Source organism: Neovison vison, chromosome 2 (assembly GCF_020171115.1).
Source record: "Neovison vison isolate M4711 chromosome 2, ASM_NN_V1, whole genome shotgun sequence".
Lineage (NCBI taxonomy): Eukaryota > Metazoa > Chordata > Mammalia > Carnivora > Mustelidae > Neogale > Neogale vison.
Genome location: NC_058092.1, coordinates 156,163,112 through 156,186,922, shown reverse-complemented (window position 1 = coordinate 156,186,922; position 23,811 = coordinate 156,163,112). Strand labels below are relative to the sequence as shown.

Below are 23,811 nucleotides of genomic sequence, written 5' to 3'. Positions count from 1 at the left end.
AGGGTGATGAGAGTGTTTTGGAAGGGTGACACTGTGATTGTGATGGAAGTGTGAGAAAGATCTCCTGGGAAAGGCACACAATCGTGTTCACAAGCATAACGCATGGGGACACACACACACACACACACATGCACACACCCATGCACACAGGGCCTTCATCCCACGTGCACACAGATCACCCCTTCCCTATGTATGAGTTCGTCTAGGCCCTGTTCGACGTGGTGACCGTGCCTCACCGGACAGTCTCGGTCAGTATCCCCCAACCCCCGTTCCTTGTTGGAACCCAGAATCAGGGGTCAGGCTTCTTTGTACTCTAGATTTCCTCCCAGAGCCCGATGGTCTTAAATACGTACAGCTGTCCTTGCTCCCAGCGTCTACCTGCGATTGGGGAAAAGGAAACAGAGTGAGGATCCTAGCATCCTGTCCGCTGTTGGGCCAGCTCTTTGGTTTGGGGAGGACTTCAGGCAGTTAATTGGATGAGGTGCCGTGGTTGAGTCCATGTCCCCCCACCCAAGTTCAGGAGGACCGTTTGAATGATGCTGGAGCATCATTCAATCTCTGAAGTCCATTCTGATGAACAGACAGAACATTCTCTTTCAAGGAGAAACCTTTTCTGCTGAAGAAGGTGTTTGATCCCATAGAGTTTGTAACTGAGGCTGTCCTGTGTCCTCACCATTTTTGGGTCCACTGTGCATAAGAGGTCAGACCCAGCATTCCTCCACGAGGGGAGACTGCTGCCCCCTTCCCCTAGGAGGTAAAGTACCAGATGTTCATCAAACTCCACTGATGGAAGAAATCAAGGAAGCACCATTTCTGTCTCTGAGAAAGAGAGGTGAGCTTACCTCAGGGAGAGTTGGGGGACCTTCTTCTGTCCAGCCCCTAGGAAGGTCCTTGGACTGGCCCTCCACAGGGTCTAGGAGAATAGAGAGGAGCTGTCAGGACATTGGCTGCACTACTCAGGAATGACTTGGGGAGTTAAGTCTGCTGGATATGGATGCGGGGCCAGAGGGATTGGACGTGAAATGTGACCAAGCAAGGCCTGACTTGCCAGTGGGCCAACAGTGGTGGACACAGTGGTGGACACAGTACACAGTGGTGTACACAGAAACACAGAAAAGGGGAGCAGGATGGAAAAGGGAGATGGGGCCTTGGCTTTCCAACGGAGGGGATGTCATCAGTGGGAACTCATCAGCGTCTGTCTGGGAAACACTCAAGACACCCTGGGTTTCAGGGTGTAGTCCCCTGAGCCCTCCTGCCCACTGTGAAGCCAAGCCAGCTTGCCACTTCTTCAGCTGGTCATGGGGCCTATACAGCTGTCTTCCCTGCACCTCTGCTGTGTGACCCTATCGGTCCTCTATCATGCCTTGGAGTAGTGGGTTTTTCGGTGATGGAATCTAAGTACTGGGGACGGTTGTATTTGTTAGTACGTGTCCGTTCAGTGACACTGCTGACATCCGTGATGCTTTGTAGCCCGCACTGCCATCTACGGGGAAAACGTTGCCATCCTATCTCATGGCACCTCTGTACCTGTGACATGACCGGCCCTCCCCCTTTCCTCCCTGCACCATCCCTTCCACTTTCTGGGTCTACGAATGTCCCTACTCGAGTGTCCTCAAAGTTGGGATTGTGTAGTGTACCTCTTTCCTTGTGTGCTTGCTTTCAAAATGCATGTTAGGTTTCCAGGGTCCATCTGTTTCGTAAAATATTGGAAACCTTTGTTTCTTCTTATGCCTGAATTGCACTCCATGATGTGTATGGATGCCATTGAATGTCTTCTTTCCTCCCATGATGGATTTGGGGGCAGTGCCTGTCTGGGGCTATTGTGAGACTTTAGTGCGCAGATTTCTGTCTGTTTCCAGAATGAGAAGACATCCCTGAATGCATTGGCCCCATTTGTAGAATGGTAACCACGTGGATGTACTGGGTACTTGAGTTCCCCAAATGTGGTGAGGTCGTTTTGTTCCTTTGAAGATACGTAGCAAACCCATGTAGGATGTGGCTAATGGGCGAAAGTGGAGGGGGACATCGTGAAACCTCCTGTCCTATTCTGGTCCATTTCTCTGTTCAGCGTTCCTGGTGGAAAACATAGTCTCTTCCTTCCTACACATCTAAGAACCATGTTTCCTGGGAAGACCTGTAGGGACCTGTGTGTTCCAGAAAGACCTAAGATCCATCCCTTCAGCTAGTAGACACTTTTTTCCTGTGCCCCTTGGATCCAGCTTGAATGAGGATCTCATCGTGACTTGTGGACTTAAAAGGGGACGGACAGACGCCATAGAGGAAAATGGCTACCAGTGAAATCAGAGGACAATGTGTCTCAGCAGTTTTAAAAGCTTTGATTATGTCTGTGCTACTGAACAAAAGAATGCATCTCCAATCAACGTCATGAGTCAGTCCCCAAGGCACCTTCCTCGGTGTCTTCGACGGTGTAGACCTCATCGTGGAGGGAGAACCAGACTCTCTTCTTGCGGCATCGTCGTCGTCATCGTCGTGGAGGGGGCGGCGTGGCTGGGGGCGGCTCCACATCCTCAGGGAGACACTCCCCACAGATTTCTGGGAGATGCACAGAAATAGAGAGCAGTGTCAGCACATTGTTGTCAGAAGCCCATAGGGGGATTGGACATCCTTTCCTTCAAGTCCATCTGTCTCCTACCCCTACTCGCCAGCTGCCCAGCAGGCTTTCCTCCCTCCAGGTGGGACTTAGGAAGGGGTCGCCGTGTGCTGTGCTCTGAATTCCACCCCCTCCCACACCCACAGGTTCTCTGGGCAACGGCTTGTACGGAGCAGAGACAGGACAGAAACGCAACAGAGCGCCATGAGCACACGTGATGGGCTGGGTCACATCCATTGAGCAGCCACACCTACCTGAGAGTGTTCCCCAGAACACTCTGTGCCCCGTTTCCCTGCCCTCCGGCCTAGACGTTAATGTGCCGCCACGGTGTCCCAAGTGATTGAGTCCAAGGAGCGCCTGGGACCTAGGGGAGGACGGGATGCTTCCCAGCCACTCGGCAGGTGTTGAGGAAGGGACCGCCTAGGGACTCAGCTAGATGGCTGGCTGTGGGTGAAGCCACAGTGGAGGACAGTGGAGGGCCCTGAAATGTAGGGTGGTGAAGGGACCGTCCACAGTTGCCACCCTGATGAAGGATGGATCTGGGACAGGAAAGTCATCGTTTCCCTGTGGCCGGAGATCCCTGAGCCCCTGACACCAACCCATGGTCCCTGAGAAAACGTCCTGAAGCCCTGAACCAAGAGATGCCCTCACAATCTGAAATCCCTCTGTGCCAGTGTGTCTGTAGGGGAGAGCGAGGGCCATGAGACCAGCCTCAGTCCTCACTCACCTCTGTGTTTGGGGCCCTGACATCAACTAGGTGGTGGTTTCTGCCGAATGGGGCCCTAGTGAAGGACCAGGAATGGGTAGCATGGCCACGTTCCCTCACCTCTCTCTGCAAGGTCAGCACAGTCGCCCAAGGCTATCCTGAAGGCCAGTTGCAGCCCAGGCTCCTGGGGTTCTGCTTGGCTCCCAAGCTGATTCAGACTCCCAACGGTCACATAGGACCCTGCCGAGAACTCGCTTGCCTTCTGCTCCCAAAGGTCACACTTTGACCCTGCCGAGAACGTGCTTGCCTTGAGCTCACGAGTCCCGAGGAGCAGTCGATGGTACGAAGGGACATGGAGGTAGCCATGTGGGGTGGTTGGTTTCAGGAAGGAGATGGATGATGCTGAGGGGCCCGCCCTTGCCGTGCGGACTGCTCTGAGGAGCCTGGACAGACGTGAGGCTACCCTGGCTGGCGGGAGTCCCTCCCTGCTCTCTCATTCTTCGCCAGTCTACTGTCTACTCTCAGGTCTCTTGATCCCTTCTGGAGACTGTAGGTTTAGCGGACAGTCTCCTGTCTCCCTCCCTAGGCCGGGCCTGGAGAACCCAGCCCAGCAGTACCTTTGAGACCAGCAGACAGTCCACCGTGCAGCTGCCATGTGTTCTGTCCACCCCCGCGGTGGCACAGCCCATTCCCGTGCACTCCCAGGCATCAAGCAGACGACCTGTGAAACCCTGCACATCAACCCATGAGAACACCCCGTATCTTCCAGTGTCTCTCCTTCTAAAAACAGCTGCATTTCGACCACTGACCCATCCTTTCCGATTTTGTCATGTCCATCGGGAAGAGGAGACCAGCAATTCGTTCCCCTCAAATGTGGTGCCTGGGTCGCACCAAGTTTCTCCTGATCCAGGGACAGCCGTGTGGCGTGTGACCTGTGTGTTGTCCCTGTAGGACTGTGTCCGAAATGGGTATTCAGAAAGAGTACGGTTTTCTGAACGTAGAAGCGCTTTAAGCAAGGCAGCTTCCCCACGAAATCCCAATGAAACAACCCAGACAAACGAACAAACACAGGCATCAAACCGGGAGGGGGAATCAGAGGGTGGAGAGGAAAATCCAAAGAGAAGAAGCCTGTCTCTGTAAAAGGGAGGCAGCCAGCTCGAGAGAAGAGAATTGAGAAAATCGATAGGCACATACCCATACAACAGCAGTTAATATTCCCCATCGTGGGGACTGTTAGTCCTGTTCACCCAACCGCCAGGGGCTTGGCTCACAGAGTGACGTTGAAATGGAACGTTGGATGCGTGTCATCAGGTCACCGTGGCGATGGCTCATGACAGAACTCTGAGGGTGAAGGCATGCCTGCACACTGTGGGGTCATGGAGGGAAGTGGGTTGGGGAGTGGTCAATGGATGATGGGCGATTAAGGCACTTGATGTGGTCAGCTCTGAGTGGTGGAGAGAAGTGATGAGTCCCTGAGTTGTACTGTAGAATGCAATACTGCGCTGTATGTTAACTACCTGCATTTTTGGACATTAAAAAAAGGATACTCCTGAGGGCACCTAGGAGACTTGAAATGTTCATTTTCCTATCTGCTACTCTGGAAAACTCCTATTTATATGAGATTTTTTCACAAAGTCTCTCCAGGAGTTCTTGGGTGGCTCAGTGGGTTAAGTATTGGCCATCAGCTCAGGTCCTGCTCTTGGAGTCTGGGATTAATCCTAGCATCAGGCTCCCTGCTCATATGGCTCATATGTATAGATGAGAATGAGTTAGGAGTAGGTTAGCTAAGTTTCTTAGGCATTAATGCTGCAATCAAGGTGTTGCTTGGGACTCCTTATCTAAGGCTTGGTTGGGTTCCCATCTGTACATATCTGGCAGAAATTATTTCTGGACAGCCGTAGGATTCACAGTAGCTTGTTTCTTCTTTGAGGTCAGAAGAAGGGTCTCTGATATTTTACGTTCCTTAAAAGCCTCACATGAGGGACGCCTGGATGGCTCAGTTGGTTAAGTGTCTGCCTTTGGCTCAGGTCATAATCCCGGGGTCCTGAGATCAAGTCCCATGTTGGGCTCCTTGCACGGCAGGGATCCTGCTTCTCCCTCTGCCCCTCACCCTGCTCGTGTGCTCATGCTCTCTCTCTCTCTCTCTCTCACTCTCACTCTCTCTTTCAAATAAATAAATAAAATATTAAAGATAAATAAATAAAAGACTCACATGATTAGGTCAGGCCCACCCAAGTAAATCTTCCTTTTAGACCAAAGTCAACTGATTAAAGGATCTCATTTATACTTGCAAAATCTGTTTAGCCATAGAATGTATCACAATCACAGGGACTTAAGTCTCTTCTATTTAAAAGGAGTTTATGTCATGTTGTTGGATCCATTGGAGGTCGTCATCTTAGATTCTGCCTACCATAATTAATATGAGTTTATCCATTCTGTTTTCCAAGGTAGTTTTGGTTATTCTTGGCCATTCAAGTTTCTATGTAAGTCTGAGAGTAAACTTATCAGTTTCCACAAAAATATCTGCTAAGATTTTAATTCTGATTGTCTTGAATTTATAGGCCAATTTGTGGAGAAATGAGATATTTTTGTAATATTAAATTGTCCAAGCCATGAATATACTGTATTCATTTACTTAGGTATTCTTTGTTTTGTTTTTGTTTTTTTCCAATACCTTATACATTTCTGAAAAATAGTCTTGTTTTTCCTATTAACCAATTTTTAGTGTATGACATGAACATTGATTAGCTGTTTCTTTTGATAACCTGAGAATGATATGTCTCTGTTTCTTCTTGATATATTTTCCACAGTGGTCATTTTATAAATGGGTGGTATAAAACCTATGAACTGTATAAGACAGTCAATTCAGTTATGGGAAGAAAATACTTGGGTATCTCCCTAGATTTATTGTAATCCATAAAAAGAATGAAGAAATCTAGTATACAGTGAAATGGATATACACACTAATGTGCTGTAATTATGTAATACGATAAATACAGCTACATTGGCAATCATTACAGTATATAGGCCTATCAGAGTTATACAATGTTACATGCCAAATATATTCATTTGAAAAAATAAAAGTGACTTAGAAAAAATAACAATAAAGCAATTTAATATATAAATTGATATTGTAAGTTTACTGTTTATAAAAAAGGGTTTCCTAAAAAAAAAAAAGAAAGAACGAAAGAAAGAAAAGGGTTTCCTAGATGGAACAGTAACCAAACATTTTGGGCACCCCGTCCTACAGGAGTTATGTTCAGAATTATTAAATAGCATTTTCCCTGAAGATGACTGTAGCTCTTTATGTGAACATAGTCCCAGCAGTCCTTTCCTGTGTGTTCACTGACTCCTATAACTACATTTTAAAAAGATTTTTATTCCTTTGACAGAGAGAGAGAACACACACACACAGGGGGAGAGGGAGCAGACTCCCCACTAAGCAGGGAGCCTGACATGGGGTTCAATCCCAGGACCCTGAAATCATGACCGGAGCCAAAGGCAAACACTTAACCAACTGGTGCCCCTTAACTCCATATTTTAGAAGTGTGCATGGTTATGCTCTTGGCCCAGGTTCCTGAATGATACTATGTTATCAGTGAAACCCACCCTAATAGCAGGAATAGAACTTTTCTCCCCTCTGTAATCTCACTCTACTTTGCACCTGTTTTACTGTAGTAGGATTTCATGCTACATGGTAGTTGGATGCTTCATGCTTGTGTCTGTCAGATTATATGCTCCTTGAGAACAGTGACATGGTTTTATTGGTTTTCAGATTCTCAAGGTAGGAGAGCTCTTTATGGCATGTAGGCACATGATGGGACGCCGGTAACTTATCACACTGGTGAGGAATGTCTGCCATGCTTTCTCCTCCAACCAAGTACAAAGGTAGGCATGCCAGAACACATTTTCTAATTGTGAATAGTGAACTCCATAACAGTTCTTCGACAGCTTTTCCATGTCTTCCCGTTGTGATTACTTAAATTTGGACACAAATGTGCTGTTTCAGGGATCCTTATCATTTGCGGATGTGACTGTGGGCTTTACCCAGGAGGAGTGGCAGCACCTGGACCCTGCTCAGAGGACCCTGTACAGGGAGGTGATGCTGGAGAACTATAGCCACCTTGTCTCAGTGGGTAAGGATTGTTTCCCGTGTAGATTCCTAGTATGCACTTTCATTCTTGGTTTGACACCTGTAGAAGCTTTGTTGAGTTTAATGATATTTGTTGAGTTTGAGATATCAAGTATTAAGCAGAAGGATTGTTGAATCACTGTAAAGAATGAAGTGTTGTAATTGGCCCCTGAAGCTTCGTCTTCTGTCTTCTTCAAGGGCCCTGAAGCCCATGAGCCTCGCCGAATTCCCATGTCATTTCCCAATTACAGGGTGTTGCATCCCTAAACCATAAGTGATCCTGAAGTTGGAGCAAGGAGAGCAGCCATGGATACTAGAGGAAGAGTCCCCACGTCAGAGCTACCCAGGTGAGTTAGTCTGTATTAAACAGATGGAAACTAGGTGACAGGGTATGAATTGTTTTTATTCTCAGGTACTTGCTTATATGTTCGTTTTCACATTTAACAAATACTGAGTACCTGCTGTGCCTCACTCAAGTTTTAGGTACTGAAACACATGATCAAACTGAATTTGTTCCTGACCTCATGGAGCTTACATTCTGATAGGGAAAGAAAAGAAATAAACACACATATACATACTATACACATAATATGTCATAATATACATAATACATACACACATACACATATTATATACATAGTATGTCAACAAAATAGCAAGGAAGTTATAAATTGAAATAATGAAATGTAATACTTGAGAAAAGGAAGCCATTCAGGAAGGCATTTGGATGATATCAACTTGAATGAAATGATTATAAAATGCACAGTTTTACATGGGAATAAGCATTTGGTTGTATGAGCAGAGGTGATATAGGGAAGACCCCAGGTTGGAGATACTTACTTGGAAATTATCAACTTATGATAGTATTTAAAGTTTTTAAAATTAGTATTTGAAGCTAAGGGATCAGGTAACCACCTCTCAGAAGTAAGAATGAACAAATTTGAGAGGTCTGAAAGCTGTCCCCTGGGACACTAATGTTTAGAAGTCATGAAAATGAGAGGACACAGCGAAGAAGAGCGAAGGAACAGTCTGGAGATAAGGTGGAAACAGAGAATATGGTGTCCTGTAGCTGAGTTAAGATGGTTTTCAAACACAAAATGAACTTCTTGAAGAAGAATGTATAAAGTCAGCATTTTCTGCCTTTGTCTGCAAATCCTCCAGAAGCACTCAGGGAAGTGAGCAAGACAAGCTTCATTCTATGACACTAGTAGATATCTGAAATCCCAAATCAGTACAAGTGTACCTGCAGCAGAGCTGATGACGGATCAAGGAACGTGTGTATGTTAGCAGGTGGGTAGAAAACAAAAGCATTTCTGACGCGCACGGGGTCTGGCAGTGCGCTTTTCATGAACAGAGCACATCCACATCTAAAACTTCCTTGAACAACAGTGCCATGAACTAGATAGCTGAGCTCCCTTGGAGACAGTTTCGTTCTGCAAAGGAGACGTACTGAAGTGTAGAAGCACAAACCACACTTTTCAGTAGCCCTCTGTTTCCATGCTGGTGCAAGAGAGACTGTGCATGAGGGAAAACCACCTCATAGACACTAAATGTACAGAAAAAATCTTACATGCCATCTTAGCGGGTACTCCTCTGACATAGAATTTGATGCAAAAACTTACTTGACAACGGTTGATTGGGATTTGCAGACCTTCTACAAAAGTGAGGGAAGCATGGGGGACGGTAAGGCTGGTTAGGAGGAGGGGAAGTCTCAGGGGGGTGATTACCTCGTTGACTGTAGCTTTGTAATTAGCACATCTGATTGCTCAGACTAGCAGGATATGTTCCGAATCTCAGTGTGAACTACTGTGTGCCAGAGCAGCTGGTCAGAAAGGTGGAAGGGAAAAGGATGTTATCTTTTGTCTTGTTCCTGTCTCTCAGATGAAACTGTTCTGTAGAGTTTTAACTACCTTTCTTTCCTGGATTGCATCAGACAGTTGGTCTAGGCAGATGCTGGGGGAGTCGGAGCCTCCATGGGCCCAGTTCAGCCTCTGGGCTTGTTTCTGTGAAATGAGCCCAACACTTGGTTTTCCTCAATTTGGAGGTGCAGTCAGTGATTGACTCTGTGATGACCAAGAGAGCAAGCTGTTGTGGAGGCTACTCCAACGAGGAAGGAAGGCACATCCTGGTTGATCTGTAAACTGAGACCAACACATGTGCAGAGCACTTGTTCACAATGAGTTACCCCTCTAGCCTAAGGGATGACTCTGTTCCGTCTCCCAAGTAAACCTTTTGCAGTGTGGTCTTCCTTAAAAAGCTCACATCCTTTTAGCCCAAGTAATGGAAAAGGAACCAGCACAAATGCATGCAAAATGATTATAAGAAAAAAGGGGTGAAAATTTTGGGAAGAAAGCTAGTTGGTGAAAGAATTGTCATCTGATCAAAGTAGTCATAAAGTAGGTAAATTATGTGACCAAATATTAAATCATGAGTTTCAAAAGGGTGAACTAATTGAATTAATTATCTCTGTGGTACAGGTATTTAAGAAGGATATTAATAAGGGAATAGCAAACACATGGCAGGGTGTCGAACTGAGAAAAGAGAACAGAAAATAAAATTACAGTAAAGAAACAAATTGGAAGAACCCCAAGGATGAATGCATACTGGCAAAAATCTGTTCAGGGCCCGCCCGGGTGGCTCAGTCATTAAGTGTCTGCCTTCGGCTCAGGTCATGATACCAGGGTCCTGGGATCGACCCCCTCATTGGGCTCCCTGCTTGGCGGGAGGCCTGCTTCTCCCTCTCCCACTCCCCCTGCTTGTGTTCCCTCTCTCGCTGTGCCTTTCTCTCTCAAATGAATAAATAAAATCTTTTTAAAAAATTTGTTCAGAAAGAAAGGATAGGTATAAGCAAGAAGAAAATGAAATAAAATTAGAAGATTACATTAAAAAGAGAGTTCACATACATACCATACATAGAATCCCTTCCCCAAAATAAAAAGGAAAAGAAATAGAACAAATGTTTAAAATATTTCAAGAATACTTTTGTGGGGGGAGAGATTTGTGATTGAATCTGTGTAAAAGAGCCAGTCCTTAGCCACATTAGGATATATTCTGATAAAGGGACTAGATTTCAAAAACAGTTATTTTGACAACTGGCCAATATAAGAGAAAGTCCAAATAGCCTCAGACTTTTCCATAGTAAAATCTGTAGCTCAGAGTCAGCAAGAGCAGTTTCTACAAAATCCTCAAGGTGTCACATTGAGAGTATTACAGCCAGTTAAGAAGATACTCTTCAGGGGTGCCTGGGTGGCTCAGTGGGTTAAGCCACTGCCTTCGGCTCGGGTCATGATCTCAGGGTCCTGGGATCGAGTCCCGCATCGGGCTCTCTGCTCAGCAGGGAGCCCGTTTCCCTCTCTCTCTCTCTGCCTGCCTCTCCATCTACTTGTGATTTCTCTCTGTCAAATAAATAAATAAAATCTTAAAAAAAAAGAAGATACTCTTCAACAAAGACAGTAAGTCTTTTCTGAAGGGACAAGAACTCTAGGATCTTTGTTCCTAGAAGCCTGTTTTAGAGAATGAGTATCAGGCAACCAGGGGGTGACATAAAGAAGCATAGTAAAAAAGCTGGTAGTAGACTCTGACTTTAACTGAAGAACTAATTTTATTTTGTTTTTTAGGTTTTTTTTTTTCCTTAAAGTCTTACCTGTTTGAGAAAGAGAGAGCGTGAACATGGTAGGGAGAGAGAGAGAGAAACAAGCAGACTCTGTGTTGATCATGCAGCCCGACGAGGGACTCTACCCCCAACCCCGAGATCACAACCAGAGCTGAATCCAAGAGTCAGAGAGTCAGCCAACCGTGCCACCCTGACACCCCCCACCACAAAGAACTGACTTTAAAACAAATGTGGTGGGGGCGCCTGGGTGGCTCAGTGGGTTAAAGCCTCTGCCTTTGGCTCGGGTCATGATCCCAGGGTCCTGGGATCGAGCCCCGCATCAGGCTCTCTGCTCAGCAGGAAGCCTGCTTCCTCCTTCTCTCTCTCTGCCTGCCTCTCAACCTACTTGTAATCTCTGCCTGTCAAATAAATAAACAAAATCTTTAAAAAAAAATAAAACAAATGTGGGAGCTAGGTGACAGATTGTACGAGTTGCAAATCTAGGCAACACAGAAAGGGTATGTATCTATATAGATAAGAGAAGACTAAAAACAAACGGAGAGGAGAGAAGGTATACAAATACAGTGACTTCTTTTATAACGTGATGTGTGTTTTTCTAAAAAAGAATCACTACTCCATATAAAATAGTGTACTGAAAATCACAGGGCTAACGGAAAAATGGGTTTGGGGATAAAATTCCTAAGAGCTTTGTCAGTGACACAGTGAGAATCAGTGTTGAACTCTGTAGCTATAATTTTGTGTTTACTTCTCCTTTCAGTTCTATTGGTTTTCACGTTATCAATTTTAAGAATTATTAAGTGTATACATACTCGGATCTTTATGTCCTCTTGAGCCCTTGACCCCTTTATGATGATGTCTCTATTTCTGGTAGAACATTTTTATTCTGAAGCCTACTTTAATATTACTATTGCTAGCCCACAAATCCTAGCTAAGCCACTTACTGGCTTAGACGAGTCACTTAATCTCTATGAGCCTTTGTTTCTTCATTGTAAATTTGTATAATAAGACCTTTGTCACAATATTTGTGAGCATCAGATGAGGCAAGATATAAATACACAGGGCCTTGCTAAAATAGGCATCTGGGAATTTAATACTTTTTTAAAGATTTATTTATTTGGCAGAGAGAGATCACAAGTAGGCAGAGAGGCAGGCAGAGAGAGAGGAGGAAACGGGCTCCCTGCTGAGCAGAGAGCCCGATGCAGGTTCGATCCCAGGACTCTGGGATCATGACCTGAGCTGAAGACAGAGGCTTTAACCCACTGAGGCACCCAGGCACCCCTGGGAAATTTATACTTTTAACCAGCATTTAGCTAATGCCCTTCTAAAAGCTCAGGATATACATCAATGAACAAGAAAGTCAATGACTCTCCCTTTGCTGGGCTTACATTCAGGAGGGAGCTGTAGAGATAAGGACCACAGAGGAAGAAAGGATGCAAATAAATTAATCCTATAATTTCAGGTCATGCTAAATGCTGTGAAGGGTTTTAAAGACCAGAAGATGAGATGATAGTGATAGAGGGTATTGGGGATAAGTAGACTGTTTCACCCAAGTGGCCAGGGGTAGTCTCTTCAAGATTGTATCTGGAAAGGACCTAAATTATATGAAAAGTCTTGACAGCAAAGATCTGTGAGAAGAGCATTGCTGAGAGAGGCAGGAACGTCCTGGTCAGGAGGACCCTGGACTCATTCAGTCAATAGCAAGATGGCTAGTGTGTTTCTATCACGACAAGAACAGCGAGCAATGGCATGAAATAAAGTTGGAGACACCAGCATAAACTGGATCTTGAAGTTATAGGCCATGCTGCAAAATTTGAATGTCCTTTAAAAAAAATGGGGGTCCATTGCATGTTTTAGTAGTGAGAGAGACTACAATATAACCAAAGGGAGAAAAAAATGTTTTGGCTCTTTGCCCATGGTTCCTGGCACATAGTTCCTAAAACCCTTGGAATCTCTGGCATGAAAAGAGTGTCTTTTGTATACTGAAGTAACTGGTGGCTGGGGGCCGCTAGATCACTTCAGGTGTGTGTGGGGGGGGTGGCCATCACCAGTGGCCAGTGACTTAATCACTCAAGCCTAGGTAATGAAACCTGTCTAGGAGCTTCTAAACAGCAGTTCAGGAAGCTTTGATAGGTGTGCACCAGAGAGGGTTTGGGAGTTCCACATACCACACACATCCCCAGCCCTTGCCTATATATCTCTTCACTTTGGCTGCTCCAGAATTGAATCCTTTATAATAAATTGGTAATATAGGGGCCACCCAGGTGGCTCAGTTGTTAAGCATCTGCCTATGGCCCAGGTCACGGTCAAGCTCTGCATCCAGGTCTCTGCTGGGAGGGAAGCCTGCTTCTCTCTCTCCCAATCCCACTGCTTGTTTCCCTCTCTCACTGTGTGCTCTCAGATAAATAAATAAAATGTTTAAAAATAAAATAAATTAGCAATATATAAGTAAATAGTTTTGGGGTTTTTTTGAGGTGTTCTAGTGAATTACTAGTCTGAGGTGAGATGGCTAGTCATGGGAACCCACGGTTTATAGTCAGAAGCCCTGGAGGCAAAAAAAAGAAAAAAAAAACATTAATAGTCCCTTCAGCTTTCTTGTAAGGTCTGTGTGGTGTATATTTTTCCATCTTCTTACTTTTAATCTATTTATATTTAGAGTGGGTTTCCTATAGATAATACATGGTTGGGTCTTTTTTAACTAATATGAAAATCTCTCATTTTTTAATGGGAATATTTTAACCACTTAAGTGGATGCCCTGTTGGATACGATACCTTCAGACTGTCACAGTCTGATTTCAAATGACATCATGCTATTTTATAGGAGGCTTACAGTGTTATAATAATATGTTTCTGTTCCTCCTCCCATTCTGTGTGATATTTTACTTCAAACCCCACAAGGCAGCAAGCAGCTCTTTCTGCCCACAGGTCTTCCTTGTGCAAGATGTTTTCTGTCGGTACGGAAATCTGGATCGACATTTTTCTGCTCATACTTGATTCACTTCACTGTCTTCTAGGTTACATACTACCTTCTCTGATTTTTAAATCTCTGTTTTTCCGTATTTAATATTCTGTTTTCCCTTGTTGCCGTCAAGATTTTCTTTTCATCTTTGGTTTTGGGCTGTTCAACTCTGTTGTTTCCAGATTTACCTTTGTTTTTTTTAGTGGGGGGGTGGGTTTCCTGGTTATTTTTCCTGTTGTCTTCTCGGTTTCCTAAATAAGTGGTTTGATGTATTTCATTCTTAATTTTTTCCTGGGACTCCAGTTCCTTATGTGTGGCTATATTTGATACTGTTCCCTAGTTCTTGTATCTCTCTCGTCAGAATTTCCTCAGTGTCTGCTCCATTTTCAGATTTTGGCTGCCCATCCAAGCCTGTGTCACAGAGGGTTTATTTCTTTTCTCCTGTTTCTCTTCCACTAGTCAGGTGGGCTCATGCTGCTTCAATGAGAAATAAAGCCAGCCACCAGTTAACAGTGATAGATACAGATTTTATTCAGTAACTGTTGGAATAGGAGGTGAGAAGTTTCAGTAAAACTGAGCTCAACTCCACATACTGCTAAGACAGCTAGGGACTTACAGCCAACAGGCAGAGTGGGGGGAATCACTGGATAGAAGATTACTAAGAGAAACACCAACAGTAGGGGGATTCTTGCTGAATGCAGATCGGGCACTAATCCATCAGGGACAGGGTTTAAGGAACTTGATCAGATATCAAGGGTGAAGGGACTGTAACTAGACTGACTTAAAAGGGTTCTTGCTGAAACTGAGCTCAGCCCGGATAGACCTGGAAGACCTAGTCAAGGCCTAGTTGAGAACAGGCCTCAGAGGACACTGAGTTTTAGTCAACAGGAGAGTTCGTCTCAGAGTATCATTAAATTTGCGTTGGTAATGAAATAAATTATAGCAGCTGTACCTTTAATTGTGTAATTTCATGTAAAATTCTAATGGACAGACTACAGGAAAAGAAAATGAAACCCAAAAGAATGCTTGAGAGGAGTGGCAAGTGATAGGTCATGACAAAACACAGAGGTGAATCTGAACAAATGGGTGCATAAAGCAATTATGATACAAATATGTAGGGCTAAAAAACATACACAAAGCACTAACTGTATATAAATGAGGTGAGAGGTGATCAAATTGAGTTTGATGCTTCTGTTCTTCAGAAAGGGAGAGGTAAGATATTGAATTAGTCTAGATTTTAAGTTAAATATTCATGGAATGATGTGATGGATAGCCCCTTAAAGCTGAGAAACATGTGTGTATAACTTCTAAAGTTGTAAGGGAGAAAAAATGGAAAAGATAAGAAATTATTTCAAAAAGGAGGAAGAAAAGTACAATAGAATTGGTAGTAAAATTGGGACAAATAAAAAGTACCAAGTAAAATGTGAGAGATGACTTGATATATTTCAGGAATCACCATAAATAGCAACAGACTACATTTACCTGTTAAAGTACAAATTGTCAAATTGGATCTTTGAAATAAAATAATACCTTCCTATAGCTAAGATGAGAGGTTTTCATTTATTCTGCTAACTGCATATTTATATTTTTAGCATCTTTTGCCAACTTGACGTTCAGTGTTATACCTGTGTGTATATACAGAAGATACAGGATATCCTGATCCCTTCAGTGTGAGAAGAAGTAATATCACAGTCAGCATTTACAAATCATAAATTTTCCCCACTTCATTTGTTACCTCCTGTGAATCTTCTCTTGTAACTGTGTCCTTGTGTCATTTTATTTTTCTGTCTTCCTTTCTTATTAATGTTAGATCACTATAGTTATATTTTTGCAAACTTTAAAAAAATTCTTTTTATATTCTCAGTTTGCGCCGATACCACCCAGAACACTTGGGCATACTGTTTTCCTCTTTGTTCTGATTCCTAAATGCAGTTAGACTTTGCCCTCTGAAGCATTCAATTTATCATGTTAATATCTTGAGTTGTATTTTGCCCAATGCATAATATAGCAAATATGTGTTTCTCTCATTTAATGACCCTTAATCTTTTTTACCCTTTGAAAAAAGAGATTTTATTTATTTATTTAGAGGAAGCACACATGAGTTGGGGGAGGACCAACAGAAGAGGGAAAGAAAGTATCTCAATCAGACTCTGCTGAGGGTTGCCTGGGTGACTCAGTCATTGGGCGTCTGCCTTCAGCTCAGGTCATGACCCAGTGTCTTGGGATTGAGCCCTGAGTTGGGCTCCCTGGTCAGCAGGGAGCCTCCTTCTCCCTCTCCCTCTTCCCCTGCTTGTCTTCCCTCTCTCTTTCTCTCTCAAATAAATACATAAAATATTAAAAAAAAAACCTCTGTGCTAAGCATGGAGCCCTATACAGGGCTTGATCTCACAACCCTGAGATAACAATCTGAGCTGAAATCCAGGAGTCAGACACGTAACCACCCGAGCCACCCAGCTGCCCCAGTCACCCTTAAATATGGCTATGTGTATTCTGTATGGCACAGAACTGGTGCTAATCCTTTTTAGGATTACCCACAGATGTGCTTTCCTGCCATCTGTGGCAGGAAAATGAAAGTCTACATTTCATTCCTAACATACTTGGGGATTTTTGTGAGTTAATACATGAAAAGTACCTAGAACAGTGCTGGGCTCATGGTAATGGTTAGTTTTCCTGTTAACTTTTCTTGTTGTTAATATCATTATCATTGGTGTTAAGCACATTTTCAAATTTAAGCTCAGCTTTCCACAGCTTTTAAAATGTTCCTTCATTCCTTTAATTTACGTTATCTACTATAGAATCTGATTCCTGGTAGTGTATGGATGTTGAATGAAGAAGCTATTCTCTGGATTATAATTTCTTCAAAGACAGCATATATTACTTTGTTATATAACATATAGTGGCTATTCGATCATTACTTAATTCATTAACTGTGCCTCTCTATGAGTGAGAGAGCCTTTATATTCAGAAAATACTATAAGGAATTAATTTCTAAATGGACCTGTTGGGTTATAAACCTGTAGGTTCTTGTTCAAAATTACAGATTTGTAGAAAACTTGAACTTTATTTTGAAAAAGCACACCATTTGTTAAGGACCATTACTTTCATAATCACTCAGGTGTATTCAGAGGAAATCAGATATAAATACTTGCCACACACCATAGATTGTAGTTGGAAAAAGAAAGATTACCGACTATTTCAAATTTTGGCAGTTAATAGGGTATGTTTATGTTTCAAGGGAGTATTAGCCAACATTTTTTTCACCTTTTTACATTTTTATTTATATATTTATTTTAATTTTTTATTTCTTTTCAGTGTATCAGTATTCATTGTTTTTGCACCGCACCCAGTGCTCCATGCAATCCATGCCCTCTCTAATACCCACCACCATGTTTCCACAACCTCCCACCCCGCGCCTCTTCAAAACGCTCAGATTGTTTTTTGTTTTTCTTTTTAATTTATTTTTTATTTTCAGCATAACAGTATTCATTATTTTTGCACCACACAACATAGAATGAGGTGTATAGAATGCAATTAATTGGAGAGAATTTGGGGGGGGGACAAGATGGCGGGGTAGTAGGAAGAGGCGTCTTTTTAGCTGGTACCCCAAAGTGAGCTGATTACCTACCAAAGAACTCCGATCACCCATGAAATCAGCCTGAGATCAGAATTATACACGTCTGGATCTCTACAGGGGCAGAAGACGCCAGTGAGCAGGTAAAGCGGAATGGCGGACTGATATCGGAAGATAAACAAAAGGGGAAGGGAGCCACCAGTGGCGACCAGTGGGAAAGTAATACCCCAATCCGAGCGAGAGTGCCCTGCGTCTGGGGACAAGTATTAACTTGGAGACTGGTTGAAAGCACTCCAAAAGAGCAAAGGATCGCGGGGGGGAAATTGTGGGAATCGGGGCGGCTAGGGAGAGGGGCTTAAGTCCCCGGTCCCAGACGGCCTCCCCGGCGTGGAGGCAGAGAGAGTGCGGCGGCGAAACCAGCTCCTGGTCCCTAAGCCGCCAGCGCGCCCCGGAGCGCGTGGGTTCTGGCTCCTGTGAGGGGATGGGAGCTGGGTCGGTCTGCAGAACGCGCGCTAGCCCTACCACAAAGCTCGAGATATGCGCGCACGTCCCTCAAGCTCCCCTGAATTACTGAGGCCCGGCCGGCGCTCCTTGACCTGCGCCATTGTTTCAAAGCCTAAGCCGCGCACGCGTGAAACTCTTCCCCTGAGAGAGGCGCGCAAAAGCCCAGAAAAAAAGGAAAAGAAGAAAAAGAAAAAAAATATATAGAGAGAGACAGGAAAGAAAGGGAAGATGAAAGAGAAGGTTCAGCCCAGATGGGCCCCAAGGTAAGATTTATGACTAGACAAACAAAAAGAGATAAAAAGACTGATACAATTATATGGCAAGAGAAATATATATATATATATATATATATATATATATATATATGCAAATAAAGAAAGAACCTCGTCAAAAAGAACCACAAGTGTAAAATTTATATGCTTTCAGGACAAACACAAAAAACACAGAAACACTGGTGGAAGAAGATGGGAGAGTTCTTATAAATTCTCAGTGTGTGCGAGAAAGGTTGTTTTGATTCTTCCTGGATGTATCTTGATATCTTTGTTAAAGGACTCAACTTTCCTAAGATAAAGGGGATTAAAAATTGGTTTACCTATAGGGGTAGTATTGATTGGGGAAAGGGGATTACTTTAAAGTTTAACTCCATATGAATATTAGAGGATAAAAATAAAAAGGAAATAAACTAGACTAAACTAAACTAAAATTTTAAAAAAGGAACTCAAAATACAAAAATGCAAAAGAAAAACATAGGTGTATGTATCAAAAAGTTCAGGTTGGAAAGGTATTATGGAATTTGATGTACTGTACAGCTCACTGTGATGGTAAATAGGTTAAAAAAATTACCTATGTGTAAAAAAAAAAGGAAAAATATGAACCGGAATAGTGGAAACGAGTGCACAATGCAAGTTTTCCTATGAAGTAGTGGTCGTTCTCTTGTAGTCCTTTTTTTTTTTTCTTTCTTGGTTTGTTTTTCTGGGGGAGGGGCCTGCCACGTGGGTTGTCAGTCAATGATGTTTCCTGAGTTGAGTGCTCCCGCCCCCCTCAAGGGGGTGGGCTCTGGGGAAACTGGTTTTTTTTCAGGCTTTTGTTCTCTGGCGGTTTTTATGCTTGTTCACTTTTTTTCCTCTCACCTTGACTGCCTTTGATGGTTTTTGTAGTAGTAGAAGAAATTAAACCGCACCCTGATCTCCCTCTCAGAGAGAAGCCTCAGTCTGGGTGCAGAAGCTGAATAAATTCCCCCTTGGCCGCTGGCAGAGCAGCTTCCAAGTTGCAGACCCTGGGGGTGCAGGATCTTTTGCTCGTACCCAAAGCCAAGGCAGTGGCGGCTGTCTGGGAGCTCCCGACCGCCAGAGAGGTTCCAAGCAGTGATCGCACACTGAGATTTTGCCACCAGCCCGGGCTGGGAGTGCCTGGCTTGCGCGCACCTCTTTTCAGAGGCGGCTGTGGGTCAAGCGCGCGTCTGGGGCACTGAGAACGGGGCGCTGGTCCGTAAGCCCCAGCCTGGGCTTTTGCGCACCTCTGTCAGGGGAAGAGTTTCGACGCACGGCTTAGGCTTTGAAACAATGGCCCGGGTCAAAGAGTGCCCGCCGGGCCTTTGTAAGTCAGGGGAGCATGAGGGACAGGCTGGGCTTTTGCGCGCCTCTGTCAGGGGAAGAGTTTCGGGCGCGCGGCTTAGGCTTTGAAACAATGGTGCAGGTCAAAGTGCTTCGGCCTGGCCTTTGTAACTCAGGGGAGCATGAGGGACTTGCGTGCCATTTGTTTTAAGTGTAATTTCATCATAATTAAGACACGATTCATAGCTTATGGTTTGTTGGTCTTTGTCATCTTTAGAAGTCTGCAAAGTTGATAGCCAAGCAGAAGCCACTCAAGAAACCCAGGAAAGACATTTCTGGCAAGCTCCATTTATCAACAACAAAACACTGTGCACAGAGGTAACGTATTAGGAAACATTTTTAATTTCAGCACAGACACAGTTCCTTCCATAAAAATACCGTGTAGGTGTGACTCCTGTGGTATGAATTTGAAATGTATTTCAGAATTAGTTATTAATAAGAAAACCTATTTAAGTAAGAAGGCTGTTGGCCTCAATACAATAAGGAACAATTGTTTCTTCAGATTAACCATGAACAACCTCAAATGGGAAAGAAACCTTGTGAATTCATTCAAAATGGAAAATACCTCAGTCATAATGAAGACTTAATCCCATATCAGAGAACTAAAAATATAGAGCAATGCTTTATTCAAAGCAATAAGGAATACAAGGAATGTGGGAAAGCTTTCCATGAGACGGCAGTTGTCATCCCATATAACCAAGCTTACATAGGACAGAGTCCTTGTGAACATAATGAATCTGATAAAACATTCTGTAGTAATTCAACCCTCATGGTTGGTAAGATGGCACAAAAAAACAGAAAATCTTTATGAGTTTCAAGAATATGCTACAACTTTTGAGAAATCATCTCTCTTGGAACACAGAGTTCATTTAGAGGTGAAAGGCTATGAGTATATTGAAAGAGTGGATAATTTCAATGGGAGATCAGGCTTTCTTGGCACAGGAGAGAGAATATTTGAATATAACAACTTGGGAGAACTCTTTTGGGAGAAGTCAGTTCTTAATATAACTCAGAGAACACACATAGGAGACAAAGTCTATGAATGTAATGAATGTGGAAAAACATTCTGCAAAAAGTCAAAACTCACCAAACATCAGAACACACATACAAGAGAGAAACCCTATGAATGTAAGGAATGTGGGAAATGCTTCTCTCACAAATCTCTCCTCACTTTACATCAGTGAGGCCACACAGGAGAGAAACCCTATGAATGTAAGGAATGTAGAAAAAGCTTCTACCATAAGTCATATCTCACAGTACACCAGAGAATTCACACAGGGGAGAGGCCATATGAATGTAATCAATGTGGAAAAAACCTTCGTAAGTAACTCAGTCCTCACAGTACATCAGAAAACACACACAGGCGAGAAACCCTATGAGTGTAATCAGTGTGGGAAATTCTTCTCTAGAAACTCCTACCTCAGAGTACATCTGAGAACTCACACAGGGGAGAAGCCCTGTGAATGTAAAGAATGTGGGAAGTTCTTCTCTAGGAATTCATACCTGACAGTACACCAGAGAACTCACACAGGAGAGAAACCCTATGAGTGTAAAAAACGTGGGAAGACCTTTTGCCATAAGTCAGACTTTACAATACACAAATGAACACACAGAGGGAAGAAATCATACCACTGTACTCAGTGTTGGAAAACCTTCACTTGCAGCTCAGTCCTCAGATCACATCAGAGAACTCACACAGGTGAGAAGCCCTATGGATGTAATCAGTGTGGGAAGTCATTTTCTGAGAAATCAGTTCTCACAGTACATCAGAGAATACACACAGGGGAGAAACCTTATAAGTGTAGTGCATGTGGAAAGTCCTTCTATCATAAGTCAGATCTCACTAAGCAGCAGAGAACACATACAAGAGAGAAACCCTATGAATGTAATCATTGTGGGAAAACCTTCAGTTGCAACATAGACCTCAAAGTACATCAGAGAATACACATAAGAGAGAAACCCTGTGAATGTATTGAGAGTGAGAAAACCTCCAAGAAATCAGTTATCACAGTACATCCAAGGTTACACACAGGGGAAGAAAATTTATGAATACAGCAGTGAGAGAAATCTTTCTCTTGTGATTCATACCTCAAAATACCACAGAAAATTCACAAAGGGACGTGACCCCTATGAATGTAAAGAATGGCAAATTTTTACCCTAAGTCATCTTCCAAAGTAAACAAGAGAATACTCATAGGGGAAAATACTCTGAATTTGTTGAATGTCTGAAAATCTGTTGAAATAAGACAAATAAAATGACTGTAGAAGAAACCCTATTAATGCATGTAGGAAATATGGGGGATTATTATGAAGTAGAACTTATTAAATAAGAAACTTACGTAGGAGATAATCCTGTCAATCAGACAGATGTGTGAAAATATTCTTCCAGAATTTGGCCTTAAATAACAATCATAGCACACTTGGGGGAAAAGTGTCAACATCTTGTATACTTTTGAGACCTTTATACACAGGTTGTACTCAATGTATGTCAGGGAAATAATAGGGAAGATACCCAAAGAATGCACAAATGTGGTTCAGCCTTTATCGAGAAATGCCATTTTGTTGAGCAAGACAGTTGATACCAGAAGACATCGTAAAGATGTTTTGAGCGTGCACGCTTAAACAAAATTTGGACTTTCTTATATCTGAAGATTGTGTTGAAGGAAGTATGTCTTTAGGAAATACGGACAGAAATTTTCCTTTAGCTATATTATCTCTGATCTCAAAATTTTTAATAGAAATAAAACTGAAAATAGACATTTATAAAAACATTAACTGTGGAATGTGAAGCTTTTTGAAAAGAACAGATAAACTGACTATTCTTCTCAGACCCCGATTTCACTTATGGAGAGACATATGTCACTCCATCCCCCTGTCAGAGGGTTTTTGATTAGTCTGTCCCCAACCTATGCTGATACTTCTGCAAATAATTCTTGATGGTCTGGTTCATCCTGGAATCTACTCTGGGGGTTCTCCTCATGGACTAGAGCCAAATCAGAATGTACACTGCATCAGCCAGGGACAGTTGAGGATATGTCTGCTTCTTCTTCATGGGTTCAGGAACCAGAAGTAACATTGAGTGTGTTAATGAAAGTAGAGGACTGCCTAGAGTGCCGGGACTTTTATGTCCCACCTGAAATTGACAGGAAGCTCCTCATGGCTTAGCTTTATTGAATTCAGGCTTGTTGACCCAGTGATAGCCCGCCTTTCCAGGGAAAGAAACTTGGTGGTGTTTTAGTGAAATATTTCATATATGTATCTAATTATGAGGCATATCTTTACCATTGGTGTGTCTGCCACAGGTTGGAAGTAATGTAGTACAAGAATAGTTGAAGTATCTGCATACCATCCTCAAATCCATTCCATACCCTATAACTCTTACCACCTTCCGCACGTTTCTGAATTTGGTTAGTATTGATCTCAGGTCTTACTAGTTTTACAGTAATATTTCACATATATTTCTCTGTGTGTGTTTGTGTGTGTGTGTGTGTGTGTGTGTGTGTATGTAACATTGTTTTGCTAGTATATCAGTGGGAACTCCTGTTTTGCAACTTATTTTTGTCTTGAAATGCATGGTTTTGATATTTATACATACTGATATATTTAGCTTTAGTTGATTCACTTTAATAAAGCTTAATGATATTGTATCTTTACCTGTTAATGATTTTCAGAATTTTAAGATCTTTGTTATTAAAATAATAGTGCTTCCAAATTTTTAAAAAACCAACTCTGGGCAGTAATTGAAATATGGCTAAATAGACACTGTTTAAGTCACCAACTTGAGTTTTAAAAATAAGAGTATACACATATGTATGAGTCCTACAATGAAGAGGACACACCCATTACCCAGAAAGGTTTCTCATTCCTGGGACTTCCCCCTCCCTCCCTCCTGGCCTCTGGCAACCAGTGATTTGCCTTCTGTAGCTAGGTTAGACTGATTTTTTAAAATACCATTCACATAAATGGAGATGCACAATATGTCCTCTTCCTTGTCTGTCTTTCATTCAGCTTGATTTTGAGATGCATCCGTGTTTTAGTATCTGTCAGTTACACCTTCATTTTTTGATTAAGTCATATTTTATTGTATGTTTAGTACTGCAGTTCT

General features: G+C 42.9%; 1 pseudogene; it reads left to right on the top strand.

Annotated features, from left to right (window-relative positions):
* The first annotated feature begins 4,281 nt into the window (after positions 1 to 4,281).
* Positions 4,282 to 21,755, top strand: LOC122899228 (annotated as a pseudogene).
* Positions 21,756 to 23,811: the final 2,056 nt, after the last annotated feature.